At 38.2% G+C, this 25,165-nt stretch overlaps 1 protein-coding gene across 2 annotated transcripts in view; it reads left to right on the top strand.

Moving 5' to 3' along the window:
• The first annotated feature begins 19,292 nt into the window (after positions 1-19,292).
• Positions 19,293-25,165, top strand: part of zgc:66447 (SLAIN motif-containing protein-like) — a 63,260-nt gene continuing 57,387 nt past the window's right edge. For both annotated transcript variants that reach the window (XM_028815999.2, XM_028815998.2), the window contains exon 1: positions 19,293-19,566. The gene's annotated coding sequence lies outside the window, so the exon portion shown is untranslated. The remainder of the gene's footprint in view (positions 19,567-25,165) is intronic.

The raw sequence follows: 25,165 nt of genomic DNA, 5'->3' as shown, positions 1-25,165 counted from the left end.
TGACTTTGTCTCCAAACTGTCCATCCTGAGCTGACCCTCTAATGTACTCCTAATCCTGTTCATCCTTGTAACACCCAATGCAAATCTTAACATCTTTAACTCTGTCACTTCCAGCTTTGTCCTCCTATTTTTTGGTCAGTGCTACCGTCTCCAACCCATATAACATAGCTGGTCTCACTATTGTCTTGTACACCTTCCCTTTCATTCTTGCTGGTACCCATCTGTCACAAATCAAATCTGACACTCTTCTCTTTCCACCCCACCCCTGCCTGCACTCTCTTCTTCACCTCTATTTCACACTCCCTGTTACTCTGTACTGTTGATTCCAAGTATTTAAATTTCTCCACATTTGCCATCTCTACTCGCTGCATCCTCACCATTCCTCTGACCTCCCTCTCATTCACACACCTGCATTCTGTCTTGTTCTTACTGACCTTTATTTCTCTTGACTCTACAGCATATCTCCACCTCTCCAGGGTCTCCTCAACCTTCTCCCTACTCTCACTACAGATGACAATGTCATCAGCAAACGTCATAATCCATGGGGACTACTTTCTAATCTCGTCTGTCAACCGGTCCATCATCATTGCAAATAAGACAGGGCTCTGTCTATACTTCTCCATCAACACACTCAGAGCAAACATTGAATCTGTGATGCTCTTTCCTGGCATGAAACCATACTGCTGCTAATCAGTCATCACCTCCCTTCTTAACCTAGCTTCCACTACTCTTTTCCATAACTTCATGCTGTGGCTCATCAATTTTATCCCTCTGTAATTAGTACAGTTCTGCATATCTCCCTTATTCTTAAAAATCAGTACCAGTACATTTCTCCACTCCTCAGGCATCCTCTCACGTTCCAAGATTGCATTAAACAATCTGGTTAAATACTCCACTGCCAACTCATCTAAACATCTCCATGCTTCAACAGATATGTCATCAGGACCAACAACCTTTCCATTCTTGATCCTCCTCATTGCTGTCCTTATTTCCTCTTTGCTAATCTGTTGCACTTCCTGGTTCACTATCTCTCCATCATCCAAACCATTCTCTCTCTCTCATTTTCTTAATTCATAAGCCTCTCAAAATACTCTTTCCATCTACTCAACACACTCTTCTCGCTTGTGAGCACGTTTCCATGTTTATTGTTAATACCCTGACCTGCTGCACATCTTTCCCAGTTCAGTCCCTCTGTCTAGTGAATTCCTCTTTAGTGTCAACCTCTCATACAACTCATCAAATGCCTTTTCTTTAGCCTTCACCATCTCTCTCTTCACTTTACATCTCGTTGTACTCCTGTCTACTTTCTGCATCTCTCTGCTTATCATACTTCTTCTTCGACAACCTTTTCATCTGTATACTCTCATGTACTTCCCCATTCCACCACCAGGTTCCCTTATCCTCTTTCCGCTGTCCAGATGTCACACCAAGCACCCTTCTATCTGTCTCACTTACCACTTCTGCTGTAGTTGCCAAGCTATCTGGTAACTCTTCACTTCCACACAGTGTCTGTCTTACTTCCTTCCTAAACTCAACCTTACAGTCTTTGTTTTTCAGCTTCCACCATTTGATCTTTGGCTCTGTCCTCACTCTCCTCCTCTTCTATATCCTGACCATCCTGCACAGGATATAATCTACCTGTGGGCATCTTCCTTCACTCTTCTACATCACCCTGTGTTCCTCCCTCTACTTAAAATACGTATTCACCACAGCAATGTCCATTCTTTTCACAAAATTTAGCACCTTATGAACTTTAGCATTCCTCTTCTTGACACCTTACCTATCCATCAATCACCTTCTCATCTGCTCTGTTCCCTTCACCAATGTGTCCACTGAAATCTGCTCCAATCACCACTCTCTCTCCTTTGGTTACACTCTCCACCACTTCATCAAACTCACTCCAGAAATCTTCTTTCTCATCCATGCACACCCAACTTGCAGAGCACATGCACTAACAACATTCATCTTCACACATTCAATTTCCAGTTTCATAATCATTACTCTGTCTGACACTCTTTCACCTCCAAAACACTCATACTGTTCATTCAGGATAACTCCTACCCCATTTCTCCTCCCATCCACACTATAGTAGAACAATCTGAACCTGCCTCTGATACACCTGGCCTTACTCCCCTTCCACCTGGTCTCTTGCACGCACAATATATCAGCCTTCCTTCTTTTTATCACATCAGCTAACTTCTCTCCCCTAATCAGTCATACTGCGAACATTCAAAGTTCCATCCTTCACTTCCATTCTCTTTAACTTCCTCTTCTCCCTCTGCCTCCGAACACAACCCCCGCCTTCTTATCCTTCTTCGGCCAACAGTAGCCCGATTTCCGCCAGCACGCTGTTGGCTAACAGTACTGGTGGCAGCCGTTGTTAACCCGGGCCTTGACCAATCCAGTATGGAAATCTGTATTGTTGTCCGCATATTGATCTGGCAAAATTTTACACTGGAAGCCCATCCTAATTTAACCTTATGTGCAACCTACTTTGCACTCAAAGAATGTCCTGCTTTAAAAAACTGATTGGTAAAAATCAAGGCGGTATTAGTGGCACAATATATTTATTAAGATCAAAAGGAGTAATGGTCTCAGATCCATACCAGCTGACAAACTGGGAGGAATGATTTAAGCAAAATTACACAAGTACTATATATTGTTATTAACTTTATGATATATCTTGGTATGGAGAGAACAATAAGAAATTACAAGATTACTGAATTACAGAATACCTCAGAAACAAATAGATCAAGCCCTCCTCCATCAATTAATTATATGGATCTGGTATTTCTGGGCGCAAAGGCACAACCCAGACAAATACACTTTTTTAGACTTTAACGCACTATGCACCTTAGCAGCCGTTGACCCCGTTCTGTAATTTTATGTGGTCTTCTGCTTCATGGCTGAGTTGCTGTTGTTCCTAAAAACTTAAACAATACATTTACTTTAGACCCAAATGGATTTCAGGTAAGAAAGAAAAACCACAAAAAATGAAATAAACAAGCAAACTACTAACACTGCAGCTAGATGTTGACTTGACAATTCAAGGCTGGCAAACCACAGAAACAACATCTAGCTACATATCTGTTCTTTCAGTGCATCAATTCTGCTTTTCTTAGAAACATGGGCATTACCCCACACCATACCTAATACATAAAGAACTGCTACCACATCAACTGCAATGGCCAGTGACAAGTCCACCTCTGATAACCAATATGGGCTGTCCATAACCTAACACCAAGTAAAGAGATAAATGAGGATGCTACACACAGGAAAATGGAGAAGCTGCGGGACCATATGGAGTCAGTCCTCGATTTCTTAATGCCTGTGCTGACCAACTTTGTGGTGTCCTCAGTCACCTGTTTAGTCTGTCCCTAAGGCTTCAGAAAGTTCTGTTTTTGTGGAAAGCAACCTGCATTGTACCTGTTCCAAAGAAGGAAAGTGCATCTTCTGCTAATGACTATAGACCTCTGGCACTTGAGTCTTACATTATGAAGACCTTTGAAAGTCTGGTCCTGCACTATATGAGCCCTCTTGTGTTAGACCACCTGCACCCACTGCCATTTTCTTATTGGACAAAGAATGGAGTGAAGGATGTAATTACCCATCTGTTCCACAAGGCTTATTTTCGCTTGAACAACGCTGACATCACTGTGAGGATTAATTTTTTTGATTTCTCCAGCTGTCCCTGTTAAGGATAAACTCAGAGATATGCAGGTGGATGAGCCTATAGTGTCTTGGATAATAGACTATCTGTTGGGTAGACCACAGTTTTTGAGACTCAAGGATTGTGTTTCTGATATTGATGTGAGTAACAGTGGACAACCAGAAGGAGCAATCCTGTCTCCTTTTCTCTTCACTCTGTATACCTCTGACTATAAATATAACATCAGATCATGTCACTTGCATAAATTCTTAGATGATTCTGCACTTATGGGGTGTATTGATAAAGTGAATGAGACAGAGTATGTGTCAGGCGGAGAACTTCGTTTCTTGGTGCAAAAAGAATCGTCTGCACCTTCAGCAAAACCAAGGCATGGGTTGTTCACTTTCACCACATCATACAGCCTTTATTTTTGGCCACTATGCAGAAACTGGATGTAGAGCTGGAACATTCCTACAAGTACTTAGGGATCCACAACAATGACAGGTTGGACTTGCCTTGGAACACAGATGAGATACTGTATATAAGAAAAGACAGAGCAGGCTCTTTTTTTCTTAGGACACTGCATTCCTTTAATGTAGAAAGAGACATCTTTCACATCTTTTACAACTCTGTAATGTCCAGTGCGATTTTCTACACTGGTTTGATGGGCTGGTAGCATCAATTCAGAAGAGGCTCACCAAATTAACAAGATAATTTAAAGGACAGGCTCAGTTATAGGATATACTCTGGACCCCCTGGAGGCAGAAATGAGTGTGAGAATTAAAACAAAACTGAGTGCCACTTTGAACAATGCTTCACATCCTCTCTTTGACACACTAGCATTGAGTACTTTCAGCCAATGAATCATTCAGCAGAAATGTGTCAAGTAATCATACTGGGACTCCATTATACCAACAACAATATGCCTGCATAATGCTAAACTGTGGCTGTGACAGCCAAGTCAGTAGTTTTTTCTTTCTTTTTAATTTTCTTCCATTTTTGTCATTTTGCTGTGTATTCAAACCATAGTATGTATGTGTATATATTTATTAAAAAGCCAAATTTCCCTCCTGAGTAGGGTTCTATCTATCTATCTATCTATCTATCTATCTATCTATCTATCTATCTATCTATCTATCTATCTATCTATCTATCTATCTATCTATCTATCTATCTATCTATCTATCTATCTATCTATCTATCTATCTATCTATCTATAATCAAAACAAACTTCCAGAATTGTCATCTGTTTGGGTTTTTTCTGCATCTGGTTTCACTGTGGGCTACTTCTAATTTAGCAAAATCAGCCAGAGATAATGGCCTTCTTCAGTATCCAATGTGGCTGAAGATCAAAAGATGCTCCTCAGCCACATTCTAATTGATGACTTGTGCTCAAAATATTTGTGATATCCATATTCTTGTTTTTTATTATTATAATTTTAACAAGTTTTAATGAATCTAATAGTATTGGGCTTTTTGTAGCTTACCACTGGCTTGCAATGCAAAACCTTGAGTGGGAAAAGCTGAAAACAGAAGTGCAAACTTACATTTAATTTAAAAAAAAATGAAGGCTCCATTTTTCAGCCCACAATATTTAAATACATTTATTACCCACAGTTTCCAGTTTCTTTTAAAAACTTAGAGAATTATTTGAAAGAATTTATGATTATTTATTATTGATGCACCCAAAAAAATAATGCATTTTGCAAATACACATAATAACCTAAATATCCCCCTCACACTCCTATCATTGCTTATCTGAGTCAGGGTTACCATGCAGTCCATACACATCACTGTGTTATTTTTCTAATTTATATTCATTTTTATTCAAGCTAGAGTAGCCAGTTTAAATTAAAATAACATAACTTAAACTTTCCCTTTTTCTCTTTGCCAACCATAGACTTTTAACCTTTTCTTTAACAATGCTTTTTTTATCTCTTGTATGCCTATAGCAATACCCATAATGACTACTCCCGTGCCCAGTGTGCTTTTTTGCCAAGAATTCTGTCAAATTTAATTTCCCTAAATACCAATGTTAGATGGAATGCACACACATTTAATTGTTAAATCAATAATACTTACTAAACAGTTTTAAAAACATTCTTGTCTGTTTGGAGTACTTGCATGAACAACATCAGACAATGCTGCTTAAGAATCAGACAAGGTTAATGTAGCCTAGTTTCCTCTAACTAGATAAAAGCCAAAATGATTCACCATTAGTTCTATGAAAAAAATGAAAGATCATTAAGTTACTAATTTGCCAGACCAAAATACATAACCTACAAACAATACGCAGCTGTAACATCTTTCTCCAAGTCAGGTGTGGCCCTATCTGTTTAAATAGCATACATTTTACATTTCTTTTAAGATCTTCTTACTTACTCGAGCAAATTCACTTCTAACGTGTAAATCCAGAGAAAGCCATGAAAGTCTAATCATTATTAATATAACACCAATAAACAAAATATACCCTAAGCCAAAGTCAATAGCATGTAAACAAAAATAATATGTATTAAAACCTTTTTTTTATCTCTCCGTATATGTATGGTTTAATCCAAACCGATATCTCTTTCTGGGGAAAAAATATATATTAGGTAATCCCCATTATGCAGAACAATTTTCAAATGGTATAATTTAGTTATACCTGTATAACATTCCTTCCCTCCCTCCACAATGCACCATCACTTGCAAACAATGATAAATTGACTTTGTTATTTTTGGTAAATCATTTATCATGCTGAATAAAATTGGACTAATTATACAATGTTGCAGGATAACATTAACATTTCTTCAAATAATTCAACCATTATATTCTGCACTGAGCTTATTATATTGTTTGTAAAAGTGGAGGTATGAGGAAGATTTTTTAATTTTATCAGTTATTTTTTAGCTTGCAGAAAAGAATTAATTACAATGTAACATCCATATTACTAAACGAGAATGGTAAACCGGATATGGACGCAGGGACCTGCCCGTGGACACAAAAGACATAGTGCGCAGGTGCCACACAAAGCCCCCCTCCAACTAACAGAAATCGCAGGAGACATGGTGCGCAGGCGCCACACAAAGCCCCCCTCCACTAACAGAAATAAGAAATGAGGCAACGCGCCCATAGCACACAAAAAAAAAGGAGTGAGACGCAGGCGCCACACAAAGCCCATAGAACACAAAAAAGAGGAGTCCGACCCATGCCCCAGAGTGAAACGGGACAGACTACGGAGTCCACAAAGGGTCACCCATCAAGCCCGAGATTACCGCTCAAAAACGAAAGAGCAACCGCAAGCAAACACCCGACATCATACAGAAACCCCACAAATACGGACAAAACAACATATTTGAATCACATTATCCCCGCCCCACAGTGAAACGGGACATACTACGGAGTCCACAAAGGTTCACAAATCAAGCCCGAGATGGTACTGAAAAAGAGGAGTCACCCCCCCGCACCAGAGTAAAACGGGACAGACTACGGAGTCCACAAAGGGTCACACATCAACCCCGAGATATTACGGAAAGCGAATTGTGGTACGGAAAACGGCAGATACTACGATAGGAGCATTCGCCTACAACGCGCATCTGAAATCAATGTACACACTACACGGCATAATCCACGCACTTCTAAAAAACCGCACGCTGACACCCGACGTCATATATAAACAACAAGAAACCGGTATACACTACATATTGGAATCACATTACAGTGATGCAATATTAACAGGACAACCACAGATAACACAGGCGCAACACCTGATGGGTAATAATAAGAAGAAACGAATGCTCCGTATTAAACATACGTCATTTGAACACGTACAAACTATACAGCATAGGTGAATCTCATTACAGTGATGCACTATTAACCGTACAACCACAGAAAACGCTCCCTATTAACAGTAAGTGCGATCCTCCTTATTACTTACCCATATTACTAACGATAAAGAACAGACATGTCATGAATTCACGATCACGGGTGCAAAACGATACGGCTCGAGTAATGGGACCACAAAGACGAGCCCGCATGAAAAAAAACAATAAACGTAGGCACCTACAACGCGCTTCTGAAACCGCGGAAGAAAAACTGTCTCGGCTCCAAAAACGAAAAGCTCGACTAACACAGGTACAGAAACGAGCCCAAATAGACAGATACAATGAACGTAGACGCATGCAGCGCGCATCTCAAACTGCGGAAGCGAAGCAGGCACGGGTTCAAAAGAAAAGAGCTCCAGTGCCAGACATACAAAAACGGGACTGACGGGAAAAAATCAATGAACGCAGACGTCTACAACGCGAGTCTGAAATGCCGGAAAACAAGCAGGCACGGCTCCAAAATGAGAGAGCTCGACTGACCGGGATACAAAAACGGGCCCGGCTCCATAAAAACAATGAACGCCGGCGACTACAACGCGCTTCTCACACAACACAAGCAAAGCAGTTACAGCTCCAAAACAACACATCCCAAATACTGGACATACAACAACGCACCTCTTAAACGGCACATGCAAAAGATAAATGTCAAAGAGAGTAACGACAAACACCTGCTAAACAATCCCGCCAATTGACTGACAATGCATTCTATAATGAGTCCACTATTAATGAAAATTCATTGGAATTAATGAATGTCATTTGCAATCATTGTCATTCACTTAACTTCCCTGAAGAAACAACTGGCAATACAACTAATGAGTTTACACGTTGTTGTCAAAAGGGTCAAGTTAGACTGCCTCCTTTACATGAATATCCTGAATATCTACGGAAGCTTCTAACTAACGATGTACCTGAAAGTAAAAACTTTATGAACTGCATTAGATCCTACAATGGTTCATTTGCTTTTGCATCTACCGGAGTAAATATCAGGCCACCAGCTGGCAATGGCCCATACTGCTTTCGTGTATGTGGACAAATACAGTATTACATCGCATTGGAACAGTGCACCCTGAAACAAATCACGAACGCAAATTTGCAGAAATATACATCTTAGATCCAGATGACGCAATCTATCAACGAATGAACCTTCCTGAAAACAAACAATGCATGGAGCTTATAATGAGAAACGTCACTAAGGTCATAAACAATCACCCATTAGTTAAGTCTATAAAAATGCTACATGAGGTTGAAAGAGAGGCCAATACAAAAGCAACCTACGGCTGCCCGGCGGGCACGGGTTCAAAACGCCGGGGGTAGGCGAGCGACGCGAGCAGGGGGCGGAGCCCCCTTGTACATTCAGATTTGTATTTTCAATTGCAAGTGTAGAAGGAGAGAAGTGGGTGTGTCATTTATGATTTATAAAACACAAGCGTTGGCTCAAAGGACGCAGTTTCAGTGTTGCAGAGTAGGAGTTGTCAAAACAGCTAATTGTCATTCTGTGACGAGTTCTGTTTGTTCATGTACTGTGGAAAATACACATGCATTTACAGGAGATATTGGTTATTTGTGACTCCTTAAGTGCAGTCCATAAACAAAGTTTCTCTCCTTTAGTATGGATCATCATATAAAATTGTGATGTTTGAAAAGTATGAATAAAAAATAATGAAGGAAATGCAACTGTTAATGATAATTGCAGGAAAGAATGCATATTATTTTTGCAGCAGACATGTGAAACAACAAAGTAATTAAAAAGTATAAGCTCTCTTTAGGTTTATGAGCATGGCTACAAAGAAAATAAAAACTTCACAAATAAAATGAACATTTTTTTAGATTTGGATTTTCATGGACTGGTGATGAAGAACAGCCTATTAAACTTCAATTTTAATTAATCTTTACTGTTTATCAGATTCTAGGTATATAAATGATCTTTTATTCTGCCAACCTATGCCTGGACATACAAATGAGAAGATATTTTTGAAGTTTTTGTAATAAATAAATTGGATAGGAGCTGAGGTATTGGAATTATACAAGGATGGATTAAAAGCCAAGGTTTAAAGGAAGGACTAGAAAGTTGATTCAGTTTCCCTAGACACAGTTCTTTTCCAGGGAAATACGTTACATCACTCATCCAAGTGACTTCCTCAGACTGAAACCAATTTAACACACTGGAAGATATGTCTGAGTCTACACATTACTACATAATACTTATGTAGTAGAAGGCATATCTGTATTTGAACAGCCAACCTAACTGGTGATGGTGACAGCAAAATTATAGTCTTACCAAAGCCACCCAATAAACAATAGACATAAATTTAATTTAGTTTTCTGGAATAAACACTGGTCCATTATAATCACAAAATGTGATTCAATGGAAATATAACTATTAGATTTAAACAGTGACTTATATTCCTGAGTACTGTGCCCACATCAACCTGTGCAGAAAATGCAATACTGTATCTTTATTCACTCAGTACATAATGGCAAAGGGACTTTCAAATGAGATTTAGACTATAGAGAACATAAGAGCAAACCAAGATTGAATGTGAAGAGCGTTATCAATCAGTTCATTAATTATAGTGAACAAAGAAGAATGACATTTGCCAGGTTTTGACACAAGCTTTAATTTCAATTTTTTTTCAGACTTTTTTGACTTTGAATTAAATCATTATTTAGCATTGCGTTTTATGCCTAGCGTTATGGACAGGTTGTTGTGTTGATCGATTATTTTAGTTTTGCCATGTCTGTGTCTCCTATGCCACACCATTTGGAGGATCATATTATAATTATTGTTGTAGCTGTTGCTTTTGTATTATGAAAAATTAAGTAATACAAATACAAGTTTCACACAAAGAACAAACATCAATATTTTTGTTGTTACAATGGCACAAATATTTCCTATATATTGAAAATCAAAAAAAAAAAAAAAAAACAAATGTGAAAAATACACCCTAAAATAGCCCGCAAAGCCTTTCAATAAGTATTCAAAATCACTGCACATCTGGCCAGGTTATTCAAATGCATCAGAGTTTTTAATGCTTTATGTAAATACATTTATTAATTTGGTCATTTGCTGATTTGATTTGATATAAATCTTTCAATAACAATGACAAGTCTCCAAACTCACGCAATACAAGTTGTCAATGACTGCTGTTAAATGTGGCCCAACTGAATTAATATTATTTATATTGCTGATAATTTTTGCCTCCCAATCTATATAACAATTTGGAGCTTGTGTCAATGGCTAAAAATTACAAATATAGATATCCCTGCACTAATTTAATTACAACACAAGCAGTCATATCTTTCATATTTCCGTGCAGTACCCAGTATACTTTGGACAGGTTTTGGCTCCCATGACCCTGAATCAGGCCGTCTTAATGCATGGGCATAGGGGCCCCATGCTAATCTATGTATGTTGTGACTTGCTGAGTGGTTGTGTAGGTAGGGGTCCCAGCGCACTGCTTTGCCTGGGGGCCTATAATGCTATTAAGATGGCCCTGCCCTGAATTGGATTAAGTGGATTTGATAAACGATGGAAAGATAACTGCAAGAACTGTTTACAGGTCATAGCTCCTAAGATTAAGAACAGGCCATCTTAACAAAATGGTGGAAGTAAAAATAATGCAGATGCAGATCTAATAAAACCATTTATGCAGGAAACAAGGAGCATTACATTTACAATTCCAATTACTGTAGCTAACAATCAATAAATATTAAGATTAATATACAGTATCTAGTGTGTACATAATCACGATACAGCAATATATAGTATCTCCTAAAATTTCTAGTATGCATTACTTCTAACTCTGATTTATTCTACAAAAAAGAATTAAACTGTATAAAAAGCTCTACTTACACCTTAAAGAAAAATATTCTGAAAGACATGGACTACAGTATTAAGTAACTGTGAAAATAAAATTAATGAAAAATCATTGCCCTCTACTGGACATCTTGGATATAACAGCACAAAACAGCACAGAACATAACATTTACAGAGCATTGGGAATTAAAGAATAACATTTTTAGTATTTTTATAAGAATATGTAATACTGGAATATTTCATTAAAGGAGGGTTGGGTAAATGATCCCAATATCTGGTTTCCTATAAGCCATGTAATTAAATAAAATTAAATGTAAGCAATGTAATAAAATAAACATTCCCTAAAAATAGTAATCTTTTACTGTGGAAATTCAGTTAACCACTTGTTGGTATGTAGCACACTTTTTGGAAGAATGCACAGTCACAGGCCATTGCTTTATTCTCTTGTATGTACTACTGTGTTTCCCCGAAAGTAAGACCTAGCAGTAATTTTCTTTTTTCTTTCTTTTAAATCGTTCACAGACAGTGAAAGTTCAGGACACTTTTTCAATAGCCATTCATTCAAACACAGGAAGTCCACAGGGGTGTGTCTTATCAGCATTACTGTTTACTCTGTACACAAGTGACCTGAGACAGAACAATGACCACTGCTCCATTATTAAGTATGCGGATGACACCATGATCATAGGATGCATATCTGGGGAGGATGAAAGCCACTATCTAAATCAAGTGGACTGTATGGTAAACTGGTGCAATAAAAACTCTCTCACTCTGAATGTAAAAAAGACCAAAGAAATGATATTTGATTTTAAGAGACAGAAATCTGTATGTTCACCTATTGTAGTTCTGGGAGAGGAGGTAGAAGTAGTGAATGAATATAAATACTTAGGGCCTTACCTAGATAACAATCTTAACTGGAATACAAATACAAAAAAATTATTTTCTAAATGCAACCAGCGCTTATTTCTCCTCCATAAACTCAAACTATTTAAAGTAGACAAGGACCTCATGTTGTCCTTCTATCGTAGTATGATCCAGTCCGTGATCACTTTCAGTTTCATTGCCTGGTTTAATAGTCTGACAAACCAGAACTCAAAAAAGCTCCAGCAGATTTCGAAGTATGCAGCTAAAGTTATTGGGGCTGATGTAGATGATTTGACTAGTGTGTGTCAGAGGGCAATGCTAAAGAAACTGGAAATCATCTCAACTGATGACAGACATCCATTACATGTAGAACTAAACTTCAGTAAATCAGGAAGGATAGTTGCTTTGAAAACCCACACAAATCGCTCCAGAAACTCCTTTCTTCCTAGTGCCATACGACTTTTCAATAAGAAATATCGGAGATAATGTTTAAGGTTTTGATATATATCCTGTTACCTTTTTTTTTTTTTGGTATAAATATGTTTTATCTAACTGCCTTACCTTAACCTTTCTTATTTCTATTTGTCTGTTTTACTTCATTCTGTCTGTTACCTGTTATTAGATGCAACTGAGAAGGCAAATTTCATGTTTTCCTGTGTAAACATGACTAAATAAAGAAACCTAAACCTAATTTCTGATGTAACGCTAATATAAGCCCTCCCCTGAAAATAAGACCTACCGCTAATCCGCCATTTTGCATCTGCCCTGAGAGCTGCCGTATTTAGCCTAGAAGCTGCCCTGGTTACAAGGTAAGGCGCTTTTACAAGTACAGTGGAACCTCGGTTCACGAACGTCTCTGAACATGTACAAATCGGGTTACAACCAAAAAGTTTGCCAAACTTTTGCATCTGTTCACGACCACACACTCGGTATACGAACAAGCCAGTTTCCCCTATCGGTTTGTGTGCGCCGATGATTTCCATACGTGTTCAGTCTATCCCTGTGAAGACAGAGAGAGAGAGAGAGAGAGAGAGACAGACAGACAGACACACACGCGCGTGAAAGAGAGAGGGCTGGCCACATAAGGCCGAGAAGGCAGTTAAAGAATGCACCAGGCTTGTTTTTAAAGAGACTGATTCAAGCATTGTTTTAACCTCGTTGTATTTAATGAAGACTTTTTTCTATTGGATTTTAACCTCCACTTCACTTCTGTTCATAGCAATCGGTTCGTAGCGTGCATTGTTGCAATGTTACTTTTCTTGGTTGTTTATTAAATTACGGATTTTTCAAATGTTCATTTTTTTCCCTGTGCTTAAAACTCATTAAAAAAAAGTGTTTTTAGTGAGCGATTTGTAGCGCCACAGCATGAACTCTTGCAATGTTAGTTTTCTCTGTTGTTCAAGGTTTTCTCAGTGTTATTCAATGTTTTTACATTTAGTTTACTATTACGCTGCGCATTCTATGGTATAATTAACTATGTTTGTGCTTAAAAATCTTTTAAAAAAATATATTTGCATACAGTTCGTATGGTCTGGAACGGATGAATTGTATTTACATACAATGCTATGGGGGAAATTACTTCAGGTCACGATCAAATCGGGTTACGACCAGAGGTTTGGAACGAATTACGGTCATGACCCGAGATTCCACTGTAGTTAAAAGCGTTAACGTTGTCTTTTGTCCAGCATAACATCGGATAAATATTTTTACCCCCAGACAAGATGAGTGCAAAAAGAAAGAGCTACTCCGTTGAGTACAAAAAAGGGATTGTGGAAAACTCCCAGGGAAAGAATCTAACAGCTTTTTGCAAGGAGCATAAGCTGGATCTCCACATGGTACAAAAATGGCATGCAGAGTATGACAACCTCAGTCACAAGATGGATGAGGGACATGCTAAGAAGCGCAAGTGTGGATCAGGTCGGCAACCATTATTTACTGAGCTGCAAGACATCATCTGTGAATGGATTACTGACAAGAGAGCAAAGGCTTTGATTGTGCGTAGGGCTGATATTCAAGCATTTGCTCTTGCAATGACACCTCACATACCGGCAGAATTAGGCCCAGCCAATTTCAAAGCATCACAACACTGGCTGGATGGCTTCCTTCGGCGATATGATCTGTCTCTAAGAAGATCAACAACACTGTTCAAGCTGGATGACACTGAAATTATTAAACGTGCATTAGTGTTTAAGTCTTTTATTGACAACATAGACTTTACTAAATACCAGCTCTCCAACATGATTGCTATGGATGAAACTGTAGTGTATATTGGTCAAGGATTTCAAATGACAATTGATCAGAGGGGCGCCTTGTCAATCTACATTCCCTCCACTGGTTACGAAACTGCACAGGTGTCCTGTATTTTGGCAATTCGTCTGGATGGAAAGAAGGTCCCACCTCTTATCATCACTAAGGGCAAGAAAGAGAAGACTGACTATGTTTCAGGTATTTATGTTCTTGAAACCAAGAAGGCATGGTGCACTCACGCCGTTATAAGAAAGTGGGTAGATTTAATGTTTCCACCTGTTTTGCGAGGTGCCCAAAGAGGTCTGCTAGTCTGTGATTCTGCTAGCACTCACCGCGCTAAAGACATGAAGAACTTCCTTAAAGAGAGAAGAATAGATCAGATAATGATTCCTGCAGGAATGACAGCCTATCTCCAGACACTTGACATTGCAATAAACAAGCCATCAAGGACCATTTGCGAATAGAAGTCAATGATTACATTGAAAACAGAATGGATAGAAATCAGCGGGAGAACTGTGTGAAGCCTAAGCTGCAAGAGGTGGTGACTTGGGTGAAGAATTCATGGGATAAAATCACTAAAAGCTGTGTTGCCAATGCACTATGAGCAGGTTACCTGGACAAGAAGTGTTCATTTAAGGAGAGCAGTATTGCTGCACTTGAGAGATTGGGGCCATTAATTCTAAAGGAATTAGAGTCAAAAGAAATCCAGGAAGGAATTGCAGGTACAGATATGGAGAGTTATGATGATATTCTAGAAGAAGATGACATGATTGTATTTGAATAAATGTAGAAGCAGTTAACATACGGTAGTTTGTATAACATGAATACATGTTGATTGTTAAACCAGAGTTAACATAGGAGGGGGTGCCCAAGGGAGTCCGTGATACCGTTGCACTGCGCTGGCCGGGGCTTTTGGGGTGCACGTTTTTCCCGCTGCGGTGGGTGAGTGTGGAACAGCTTTCAACCTCGTTTTTTGCTTCTTCTCGTTCTTTGTGATCAGCGTGCAGCTGTGGGTTTTTGTTTCCTGCTGGGGAGGGGTGCTGCATTTCACCTTTTTTTAGGCGAGAAAAATCTTTTTTCGTTTAGGAAAGGGTGAGGTGCGGCGGTTCGGGGTTCGCGGCCGTTCGCTGGCCGCAGGGATCGAGAACGGCAGGAGACGGGGTTGAAACTTGGGGCACTACCTTGGAGTAAGTTGTTCTGTGCTTGCCTGCCATGGCGGGGAAGGTGTGTGCTCCGGGGGCTCCGTCCAACGCGGCGCTATTGCGGATTCTTTTGGGTACCCCCTCGTACAGTAGTTTGTAGAACATGAATACCGTACATGTTGATTTGATTGTTGAACAGGTGTTAACGTACCAGTAGTTTGTACCGTATGATTGTTGAACAGGAATAAATGTAATTTACTTTTTTGAACTTCAATAAAAATAAGACCTACCCGAAAATAAGCCCTTTGGATCTAAAATTAATATAAGACACTGTTTTATTTTCGGGGAAACACAGTATAACCTGGAGTAAATGCCAGTGGGTTAGGGTGGTCAAACCTGTTAAAGAAGTTGTTCATTTGGTTTGCTCTCTTCACGTCTCTCTCGATGGTGGTACCCCGCTTCGAGCTGCAGCCAGTGATGATCTTCATCCCATCCCATACTTCCTTCATGCTGTTATTCTGCAACTTCTGCTCCAGCTTTCTCCTGTACTGCTCCTTCGCCGCCCTGAGCTGGACTCGGAGTTCCTTCTGCACGCGCTTGAGCTCATGCTGATCACCGTCTTTAAAAGCCCTTTTCTTCTGGTTCAAAAGGCCCTTACTTCCTTAGAAGGCTGGCGTCCTTCAACATCTGCAATAAGATGCTGCAGATGTTCAGCGATAGACTGCTGTCACTGTCCTGCTCCACTGACAGATTGAGGAGATCGTTCCTCCCCCAAACTATGCGACTCTTCAATTCCACCCGGGGGGGTAAACGTTAACATTTAACATTATACAAAGTTATTGTCTTTTTTTCACCTGCATTACTATCATTCTTTAATTTAATATTATTTATTGTATCAGTATGCTGCTGCTGGAAAATGTGAATTTCCCATTGGGAATAATAAAGTATCTATCTATCTATCTATCTATCTATCTATCTATCTATCTATCTATCTATCTATCTATCTATCTATCTATCAAAGTACATAACATACACATATAACCATGTTATGAAAATTTAAAATATAAATTTAATTTGTATATATATTTACAAATTAAAAGCTATTGGTCACATGACAGCTGGCAATGGAGGAGAGAAAAAGAAACTAATCGTTTAAAAAAAATAAACCTCAGGGAGTACATTGTTGTTGGAAGAAGACATGGAAAATGTCTAACCCAGGACAGCTGTTCCCTTACTGGGTATTATTCATTAATACACTATGGCACATGATTGTTTTCCTTTGTGTATTTTATCATGGGGTTGATGCCACTCTCAACAAAGTTCATTATTCTCTATTAGTACTCACTCAAACAATTATGTGTGTGAGGACAACGGAAAGTGATGTTTACACTCATTGTTATTTATCAAATTGTAACACATATGCATCAACTGATGTAGCTACTAGAAGGCTGCTGTTTATTTTCTTATAACATCGAGTTTGTTAAATGTTTTATGGGGTTTAGAATTCAAGAAATACCTGTGGAAGATTCACCAAAGGCTTGATATTTTACAATTAAGAGATATTTCTTTCTGATGTTTAGAATTTGTAAGTCATATATAAAGCAATGTATTTTCATTTAATGTCACTCTTCCTACCTATAAATCTTGAAAACAAGATATGTGTTAAAACAGGTTAATTCCAGAAAAATGCACAGTTCTGAATCAGGTGGTCCATTGCTTGGGATTTTGTCTTTAAAAAAGAGAACAATTGCTCTATCTCTTTTACTACTGGTAGGTTCACTGATTTTATTGGTGAGTCTAAGGGACAAAATGAACCAGAAATCATGAGGTTTAAAGTTCAGTGCTTTAGCTAATACATCACTGTGCTTTGCCCAGTGATGTGCAGTAGTGTATTCTGTCTAAGATAAATCCAATCACATCATTAAAATACACTTACAGATACTGTAAATTTGTCAATGACACAAATGCTGTCATTTTAAATATATATACAGTATGTGTGACATAGTGGTTATGACTTTGAACTTCAGACCATGAGGTTGTATCCTGCTACTGACATAGTGTGACCCTGAGCAAGTCGCTTCCCCTCCACATTGACATGCTATGTAATAGTCTAGCAGTGTTGGTTCCCTCCTTATGCCAACAGAAGCTGTGGTAGGATTTTGCTTCCTGAAATCCCAACAGTGAAAATGGTAAAGTACATAAAATGGAGGAACTAGAATGCATATTTTTTTTTAAAATTGTAAATATGATTTAATGGTTCAAGCTTTGAATAATGTCAGATAGTGTAGGGGACAGAAGACTGGAAGCAGCAGTATGGCAGTCCTTTGCAGATTTACAGAAGCTTATTTTTATCTTTATAAACATTATTATTGTGTTACTTCTTTAAAGTATTGTGTTATTATGCAAACATTATTGTGTTATTTTGCAAAAGTATTCCATTATTTCGCAATTATTATTGTGATATTTCACAAAGATCATTCCTGATGTAGCCGTTATCATTATGCAAGAGTGTGTTTTGGTCATTGATATTCTAGTGACATGTATTGACAGAGGCACGTATGTGTAGCTTATGATTGAGTGACAAGAACACAAGAAAGGTTATAGGCATTTACAATTAGTTTTAATCACATTAAAGTTTAGTGCAGATGTTTTAACACAGGCAGAATGATAGCGCAGAACTAGCAATCCTGACTTGCAGCAGCAGGAGCGCCAGGGTATGCATTGGTTTTCCATGTTCTCCCTGTGCATTTGTAGACCGATCAGTATTTCTTTGCAAGTAGTTGGATTAAAACTAAAACACTTTATGCTTATATTTCTATTACTGGACTGGTGAACACTCTTTTCTTATTGGCTGTGATTGTGTCCTGAAAAGGATTACCGAACCGTTGCCCACGTTTCCTTTTTGCTTTTGATCCAGCACTGAAGCGATAATCACTGGCTCCCCGTGACCCTGCAATATTAACTGCATTCAATACCTATAAGGTGTTCAGTTGCACACTACGTTCATGCTTAAAATCAGTACATATGCACGCGCAAGAAACGGTTACTACCGAACCAAGCAGACATACTTTTGCAAAATAACACAAAATTGCAAAATAACGTTTCGGTACAGATTTGTATTCTGAAAAAATAAAGACCAATCAATCTATTTGCTAGACGGCTTGCCGTAGTGATGATTATGAAAGGTAACTAAACAAAAATAGATGCTAAAGTGAACACTTTTTTACATTTAGTTAATACAGAAAGCTGACAAATACCAAATCTGCATCATTTGCCATTTCAGTAATTTGATGTTCTGCGGTATGTTTAGAAGCATTGTTTATGTTACTAGGACAATTATAAACCCACTTTGAGAAAAACGTGCTTCAACTATAGCGACTTATCGATCGGTGGCGTTGTTAGCCAATTTACGTTTTCAGTGTAGAATTTTTACTCTACTATTCTACATTTATATTACAGTTTATTTTTAAACCAAGAGGGTTTCGATGCTCTTTTTACTTCTTTTAAGAAAGTGGGGGAAAAAATCTTTGAAAGTTAATTCACGTAAACCTGCTCTTCAATGACATCACTTTACGACACCATATGGGCAGAGATGAAAGACTGTGACCTTCGGCCCTGTCCTTCCGCCTCTTTCATCCACACGAACTCGTCCATGCCCCGCCCCCTTCACTGCCCGCTCCGGTCACACCCCCGTCCGACACTTGTATGAGGGGCGCGCTCCCGAGTTGACGCTGACGTGCACGCACCACAACACGGAGCTGGTGGGAACGCGCGCCATTGAATTAAGCTGCCGCGAGACCGAGTGGAGAATGAAGGATTTGGTTTTGATGAAGTGTTGTTGCGGAAAATGAACATATAAGAACACTCTTGTTCCACTGAAACCAAAAGAAGTGTAAAGGATATCCTAGCGGTGCTGGATGAAACTAAATTCTGACGGTTCACGATATTCAATTTGAATTTAATTCTACGGAAGGCGCGCACTGGTAGGTTTTTGTTATGGTGTTATTACTTCAGGGCATGTATTGGTGTTGTAAAATAACTGCTTATTTAAAGCATCAGTACTAGTTATATTACAGTGACAGTGGCTTCAAATTATTTACTTTTGATTATCGTCACTTTTTTTGTTTAAGTATGAAGGAAAATCGAAGCTCATTAAATGTTACGTTGTCGTGTTGTGACAGTGGTTTAACATGCACGTATATCGTGCACTTCGCACGATTCCTCTGGGGGACCGTTATTGTTGTCGTCATTAAATATACTGTACTCTTCTGTCTTTAAGGCGTTAGTAAACTGGTAAAAAATCACTTATGTTCTTGTTTTGTGTGCTTGCATAGAATATTCGATAAGAATATTCTTTTTTCCTGGCTCTGAATAGAATGCGTTTTTCCCTTTTGATAATAACCTGAAAAGGGTCACAGGGGCGATCCTTTTGGGTCTTCTCGAATGTGCTTTTGCGTTGTAAATCCTGATGCGAGTTTGCGTATATTTCGGTGTGATTGGGGTTCTCATTCGCACCTTAAAACAGTGGCATACCAAAGGTTACCATATCAGTTTCCAGTAAAAGGGCACATTTGGTTGTCGTATTAGAATGTTTATAAACTCCTTCCTAATGAAACTAGTGTGCCGTTGCGTGTATTCCCAGGTTATAGTGTTTCAATACAAGAACTAAGAATGGCTGGCAGTGTTGTTCCATGGAGGTAACAAATCATTTAAAACTGCGAAATGTCTTTGATTAATATTTAACGAACAGTAAACTTTGACGGTTTGACCAGCAACCCAACTCCTTTATATAATCAAAACATAACAGCCTACGTAACTTTTTATTTGCGCACTATGCCGTTAGGGGTGGCGAAGGAGTGAATTGAGTTACTGTATTTGCTTAGCAAAAAAAGAATTGAAACAACCACCTTCACTGTTAGGCCATGGGATTGTTAAACTTATGTGAGCATTTAATAATGTAATGTGCAGAACTCCAGTATTGGGAGGTGAGATTACCTGTTAAATAAAGCAGGAGGGAATGTCTCAGAAAGCAATGACTCCTGTTACAAGCACAGATAGTAATTCTGTATAAACAGGAGTATTTTAATGCAGTGACCTGCTCAAGCTTTTATAGATTTGCGTTGCAGATTGACTTGACCCCTCCCCCTAAAAATCCAACCCCTGGCTGGTGACAATTAATGAGCTAACAGTGACCATTTAATTGAATTTTTATTCGTATCATCGACTGTTACGTCAATGTCGAATAAACAGTTTAACCAAATGGGGTGATCTGGTAGTACAAAGGTATTTCTAGTTTCAGGTCACATTCGAAGTTAAGCTTATTAAGAGACTAAAAATTGACCTGTAGGAATAAGTATTCCTTATTGTTATGAAATGGGTTCCCATCTGAGGTTGGTTGCTGCCTTGCCGTAATGCTTCTAGGATAGGTTTTTGCCCCCTTTACCCTAAACTGGAATAGGTAGATTTTGAAAATGAATGGCCACATTCATACAATTAAAGTTGGATTTTAGACTATTCTTATTATAACAGAATTATTTGTGATCTGATAAATGTATGCAGTTACCATTTAATCTTTTACTTTTTTTCTCCCTATTTTTTTCTCTCCCATTGCAGTCGTGTCAATCATTACCACAGTTATGTCTTTTCAGTGTCAAAGTGCTCTGCATCTCTCCATGTTGCATTCAGCTTTTCAGTTCTGTATTCATCTGTGGGAAATTACCACCTCCCCTAGGCTTTTTCATTGCAGAGAAACTAAGCGAAGGATAATTGTAATTCCTATATTTAGAAAAGTTGAATCTCATTTTGCTATTTTATTTTTTTGTTTTTTCTTTAATTATATTTAATTCAAAGAAAATGGTTTTATCTGGTGTGTTGATTATTATATATTTGATTAGTTTAACGCTATTGTAATGTTACTGAATATACTGATACTGTTTGGCAGCCATGCCTAATTAAAATAACTTTGCTTAATGTATTGTTTTCTATGTAATGTCCCACACTTGTCTATAACTAATTGCTGCTTATATTGCAAAAAGGATAATACTTTTCTAGACAGAGGATGATATGAAAACAAATGTTTTCCTCATTCTATTTAACATGCAAACATAGCCATGAGGTGAAAGTGGAAAGTCACATGAAATAATTCAACCACTGAATACTGTGTGAAGTTATAACCAATGTGACACAGCACAGTTTCTTACTCTCTTCGAATCTGATCGTTAGCAAGCGACCTATTGCAATGCACCCTATGAACTTGCTCATCCAAGGGAGAAGTGACAAGTGATTATGTATAAGTAATTTTGCATGATAAGCATAATAAGACACACAACAAATCATACACACAACTCTGTTCCTTCTTTTCTCATGCGATTTTAGAATTTAGAATTTGTTTAAATGGGCCTTCAAATTATTGAAAAAGGAAAGAGTACACATTCTCATTGGACAGAAGGTTTGTTGCTCATTGATGGCAATGATAGGTATCCAATCCAAAATATGACCGTGATGTATGAATGCCAGGTCTGAAAAGTTCTATAATGTTGTGTAGTGATGGGTTTAAAATAACACCGCATGCTAGGTAGAATATATTCAAAGTTCAGTTAGGAATATGACAACCACACTACTGACTATAAACAGCCAACATGTGAGTAGCTGCTTGTTAGGTGAACACTGAAATAGGTCTAACAGCTGGGCATGGATTGTGATTAATGCTTGCATATATGGTAGTATCTTCTGCACAGTATGTGACAATTTCCCAAAGAACTTTTATACAATTTAAAAAATGTTTATATAAAAAAAAAAAAAAAAAAAAACACCCACACACACACACTCAGATTGCCATGGTAGGTTAGTGATTAGAATTGGCAGTGTTTTCTGCTCATAGGTAGAAATCCTTTTAAACATGGATACAGTCAAACAACTACTGTGGTTTGAGGTGTTAAGGCAAAGAGTTTTCCTGCAAGCCTAAACTGACCTTGAGATTAAAGGGCTGTTGTACTATAGCTCACATGAATGTTACCTCCTTAACACGGAACAGTATTACTCCTAAAAATTCGAGCAGCAAATTTAAAAAGTTATAAAAACAAATTTCAGGGATTTGGCAAGTTCAATACAATGCTTTTTTATTTATTTATTTTTTTTAAGCTTTCTGGTTCTTATTTGCCAATTTAATTTACACCTTTTTTTTGTAATGAGAAGACAAGCAAAATGACATGAAACGAAATGATGATTACACCTTTCCTGAAGAAGGGGCCTGAGTTGTCTCAGAGGCTTGCATATTGTAATTTTTTTAGTTAACCAATTAAAGGGAAGTCAAGCAAAATGACACCATTCCATCCATAATGGCTAACACGGTACATCACCCTAGTATTACATCTTTTTTGTAGTGAAGCATTTCTGTTTGCATTCTTTTTGTTTTTTTTTCCCATGAGCTGTCATCAGTTACTGTACATGCTGCTTTAATAATGTGTTGCAATTTAACTTTATCTTGAACAAATACTGTTTACTTACATAAACACAAATGAGAACAGAGCACAGAATACCTTTTAAATAAAAATATAGAGCTTTTTTCCCACCCCGTCATAACTCATCCCCCTGACACGAAAAGTGTGTGTAAAACTCAATAGTTTTGCAATGTAGTTTGTATCTTATTTAAGTTGCATATGTGTTATGAATGGTAAGAAATACAACAGCCCTCATACAATTTTTTTTTTTTTTTAAACTTACAAAGCTTTTTCTTTCTGTTTTGGATAGCATGTTCTCGGTTTTCTTCCAAAGATGCAGAATTAATGAATTTGTATAATAAGTGAGTGGCAACTATTCATGCACCGTTCTATACTTACTTGTTATATAAAATAAGTCAAACAAAGACTTGGATTGTTCATGCCCATGGTGTTGCTGCCAACCACCGACAACATTTATGCAACAGTAAGCCTTTAAGTAGTATATAATTGGTGTTGCTTCTCACAGTAAAAACAGTAGTCTGAAAATGCTAAATTCTTTATGTACAGTGATTTAAATGGTTATAAAGGTTTTTTTTTGTGTTTTTCTGTTCCATTTCACACTTTATGTAGAAGGCAAAGCACCTGGAAAGATGTTTTTGTCTTAAGATAATAGTATAGTAAGCCATACATAAAAATGGTGAACACAGAAGCATAATGCAGTATTAGTACAAGAGTTTTCTCATATGTACACAATGGATGTCAAATCTATCCATATTGAATTTTCCTCTTGCTCGTTATAGAAAAGCTTTCCATGTAGCAACGTGGGTAAGAGATGAAATCACCATTATATAAATATTTGCTTGATGACTGTCCTTTGAAAAACACTCTGTCAGTCCATTGTGAATAGGCTTGAAACAGCGGCTATCAACCCATCAGAAAATTTATAAACATCGCACCAACACTTTTCTTTTGGAAGTACAGTATTTGAACATCTTCAAAGAACATGCTCAATTATCCTTAAAATGAGCTGAAAATATGCATCTGTAATATGTTTGTCATAGTTTTTAGATTCAGTTTTTAGTTTGTGTCCAAGGTTAATTCAAGTGTATGATTTCAATCCAAAAGCCTGTGAAATGTACAGTGCATCCAGAAAGTATTCACAGTGCATCACTTTTTCCACATTTTGCTATGTTACAGCCTTATTCCAAAATGGATTAAATTCATTTTTTTCCCTCAGAATTCTACTCACAACACCCCATAATGACAACGTGAAAAAAGTTTACTTGAGGTTTTTGCAAATTTATTAAAAATAAAAAAAAACCTGAGAAATCATATGTACATAAGTATTCACAGCCTTTGCTCAATACTTTGTCGATGCACCTTTGGCAGCAATTACAGCCTCAAGTCTTTTTGAATATGATGCCACAAGCTTGGCACACCTATCCTTGGCCAGTTTCGCCCATTCCTTTTTGCAGCACCTCTCAAGCTCCATCAAGTTGGATGGGAAGCATTGGTGCACAGCCATTTTAAGCTCTCTCCAGAGATGTTCAATTGGATTCAAGTCTGGGCTCTGGCTGGGCCACTCAAGGACATTCACAGAGTTGTCCTGAAGCCACTCCTTTGATATCTTGGCTGTGTGCTTAAGGTCATTGTCCTGCTGAAAGATGAACCGTCGCCCCAGTCTGAGGTCAAGAGCGCTCTGGAGCAGATTTTCATCCAGGATGTGTCTGTACATTGCTGCAGTCATCGTTCCCTTTATCCTGACTAGTCTCCCAGTTCCTGCCGCTGAAAAACATCCCCACAGCATGATGCTGCCACCACCATGCTTCACTGTAGGGATGATATTGGCCTGGTGATGAGCAGTGCCTGGTTTCCTCCAAATGTGACGCCTGGCATTCACACCAAAGAGTTCAATCTTTATCTCATCAGACCAGAGAATTTTCTTTCTCATGGTCTGAGAGTCCTTCAGGTGCCTTTTGGCAAACTCCAGGTGGGCTGCCATGTGCCTTTTACTAAGGAGTGGCTTCTGTCTGGCCACTCTACCATACAGGCCTGATTGGTGGATTGCTGCAGAGATGGTTGTCCTTCTGGAAGGTTCTCCTCTCTCCACAGAGGACCTCTGGAGCTCTGACAGAGTGACCAT

This window comes from Erpetoichthys calabaricus, chromosome 12 (assembly GCF_900747795.2).
Source record: "Erpetoichthys calabaricus chromosome 12, fErpCal1.3, whole genome shotgun sequence".
Lineage (NCBI taxonomy): Eukaryota > Metazoa > Chordata > Cladistia > Polypteriformes > Polypteridae > Erpetoichthys > Erpetoichthys calabaricus.
This window is presented reverse-complemented; position numbering and strand designations above follow the sequence as displayed.